Raw genomic sequence first — 3,610 nt, 5'->3', positions numbered from 1 at the left:
AGGTACCAAGCCACGTGGCTAAACATAGGCAAGAATTATGAGTGAATTTAAGTCATAAAAGCTAGTTAGTAATAAGTCTGAGCAGTAGGCCAAAGAGTTTATAATTAATATAAGCCTCTGTGTATTTATTTGGGAACTGAATGGCTGTGGGATTGGGTGGGACAGAAACTTCTGCCAATACATATGTTCAGAAAAATAAAACATCCAGAGACTTCTAGAATAGCTTTATTCATAATAGCCCCAAACTGGAAACACTCAAATCTCCACCAACAGGATAGATGAATTATAGTGAGTTCATATGATGAATTACTATATAAAACAGAAAATAAATGAACAGATATACACAACAACACAAATAAATTTCAAAAACATTTTGTTAAGCAAAATGAATCAGATCCAAGAGTATGAGCTATGTGATGCCATTTCTGTGAAGTTCAGTGGGTAAAGCCAAGCGTGCAGACAAACCAGGACCTGCCTGACCAAAGAAAGAATAGATTTCTGGAAGAGACAGGGAAATCTTTTGAGGGGAGGGTGGTGGGATTAGAGTGTGGCTTACAAGGTGGATGCCTTTGTCAAAATCAGTGGACTGCACACACTTCAGGTCATGCCATCTATAAAATTTGACTTTATCTTTTAAAAAAAATTTCATTATTTCATGTATATAAGTGCATGCCTACATGTATGTCTGCTCAACACATACATGCCTGGTGCCCTCGAGGACCAGAAGAGAATATTGGATCCCTTGGAACTGGAATAACAGATGTTTGTGAACTACCATGTGGGTGCTGGGAACTGAGTCCAGATTTTCTGGAAGAACAGCTAGTGCTGTTAACCACTGAGTCATCTCTTTGATTTTTTATCTTAATTCAAATTCAAAATTAACTATTGAATGAAAAAAATGCTAGCCAAGTTTAATATGCCTGGAAATAGAATAACCTCCAAACAATTTCATGTGGGGTGAAAGGAAAGAAACAAGACAGAATACACATACTATAGGCTTCTATCTGCTCTAAAGAGGCTTTTTTTCTAAACATAATCTTGTGTATATGCAAGACTTCTAGAAGGTTCTGTGAACAAGTGTTGACAGTTGCCTTTGGGGAGGAAATGTGGGGGACTCGGGTCTGAAGTGGGAGACACATTAAGATAGTTCTTTGTACCATTGTAATTTCTTAGCTTGCTCATATTAATTTTTTGTTGCTATGAAGTCTGATTAAGGTCTTGACAATAGGGTGTTCTGAGGTTGAATTCCAACCTCTCTCTACCCTGGATAAGTCAGGAAGGAGTGGGCAGCCTGAGGTGCCAAGTTGGAAGTGACATTTGGACAGGCAGATCCTGATTCCTTCAGGCTCCTGAGCACCTGGGTTCTGCTGGCCCCAGACACCAATGGAAATTAACTGAAAATCTGGTCGCAGAGATTTCAGGCTGACATGACACACTTCTGATCCCTCCTGTGATTTGGAAAGATTCATCTAAGTGAAAGGATTTTGAATGTGAAGAGGATGAAACCTCCCCAGAGGCCAAGAAACAAGACTTTTAAGATGCTGTAGATTTGGGAAGAGGCCACTGGGAAGAAAGGACCTTGCTCTGGGATGGGACAGCCAGATGTAGTTTCTCACCAGACAATCCAGTAGCTGGCTTTTATTTCTATAAATAAGAATATACCCATGTTCTTATATTATCTTTATCCATTTCAGGGGTGACTCTTAAGTGAGTTGATGTCCTACCTGGAGTCTGAAGCCAATGCCTCTCTATTGCTAGCAAGAGGTTTTGGGAGAAATGACTTCACCTGACCCAGGGAGCTGCCCCAGAGAAACTGAATTCAGAGGGAGTAGGGAAGGAGACACAAAACCTGCCATTGGAGACATCTTATTTGAGTAAGGAGCCCCTGGGCCTTGGCCTTTGGAATGAAAGATCTTTTTGAACTCCTAAGTGCCTGGTAAAGACATTCAGAAGACAATTATTGTCAGAATTTTGTGTTCAGCTAATTGTGACCCCAAATATCTGGTTAGCATATTAAGAAAAGGGGACTCGAGACAAAATGTTGAAGGCAAATAGAGGTGGTGGCCAAAGACGACCTTCTGCAACTGGCTAGACCTCAGATGGAAGCCCAAAGTCATGAACTGGCTCCCAGTCGATGAAGGGGACTAAGGAGGGATGCTGGGAGGAGTTATCGATGGCAGAAAGAAAGGGGTGTTCACCTAAGATGAGAATCCCCAACTAGAATCTTTTGCTATCTGCTGACATTTTCCTGCTGCATTCTGTGGAGATGGAGCCACCAAGTGGCCTGGAGAGATGACCAGACACTGTTGCTTTCCCAACAGCTCCTCCTACCAAGCCTTCTCTCCTGCTACAGTTGAGATTTTCATTTGTTTAGCAAATGGAATCCCTTGATCAGGAAACACAGGCTGATTCCCAGTTGATGGTATTGTAATTGAAAGCCATCTTCTCTGCCAGGGGCCGGCCAAAGGAAGCCCCTGGTTCTACCCAGTGAGGTATAAAGGGGAGTCTCCAGAGCACCTCTGAGAAAGGCTGTGTTTTCCCTAACAAAAGAGAAAGAAGTGCTTTGGCAGAACCCCCCACGCCACAACTCCTGCACCCTTTCTTCATTCCTAGAAGGAACACAAAAGAAGTATGTGTGACCCAAAGTTCCAGCAAGAGGACAAAAGTATCTCCCTAAGGATGACAGAGTGAACTGTGGAGGCCAAGCCTTTGGCTGTGTAAGTGAGCCGTGGGCTTATCTTACCTCTGCACTTCCATTAAATAAATACCCAAGTGTCCTACAGCCAACGTGCCGTCCACTGCGGTTTCGGTTATTTACAGGCCAAAGCATTCCACATGAATGCAAGCCAGACATACTGGAGCACCTCCACACAGCTGTAAGAGATGTCACTCAGCGACAGCCTTAGGTCATCCCTTCCCCTATGGGTCCTGCTCTCCAGATGGTATTTAGTCCTAGAGTCCCCCACTGACCCTACCAAACCCTTTCCTCCCCACTGGACGTGCCCTCTTGGGATGCTCTTCTGCCCTGCCCTTTCCCACTGTATCAAACACGTGCCCATTCTATACACATCAGTCCCTGATTTATCGGTCCTACTCATGGTGACCTGCTCTGGCTCAGCCACCGTGCTGGCTCTATACCCAGCCACAGTGGAGGATGCCAGTCACAACAGGGCTGTGGAGATCAGCGAGTTGGTAAGGAGGGGCCATCAATGTGACATGATAGTCACTATTCTATCTGTATGCTTCAGGACTATCCTGAGCCCATCTCAGAGGGGGCAACTGGAAGGCCTCATGGTTAGAGATCTTTCCTGGGGAAGCAGGACCTTAGTGTAGGCTGGCTTCCAGGTACCTACCTTTCCCTATAAACCCAGTAAGGCCAGGTCCTTCATGGCTAGAGGAAGGAGAAAAGGGTTTAGAAAGAGAGGCCTCTCTTTGTTGGAACTAGAAGGGCCACCAGCTGGGCATAGAACATGTCCCTTGGCTACTCTAAGCCTTGTTTTTTCTTCTAGGACAAGTGAGGACCCTAACGCCGGCTGTCTCACCGGGTAACCACAAGTGTGGAACATGATAACTGGTAGATTCACCAGGTCCAGGAAGGGCAGGCACCCAG

This window comes from Microtus pennsylvanicus, chromosome 11 (genome assembly GCF_037038515.1).
Source record: "Microtus pennsylvanicus isolate mMicPen1 chromosome 11, mMicPen1.hap1, whole genome shotgun sequence".
Lineage (NCBI taxonomy): Eukaryota > Metazoa > Chordata > Mammalia > Rodentia > Cricetidae > Microtus > Microtus pennsylvanicus.
Note: the sequence above shows the minus strand (reverse complement) of the source record.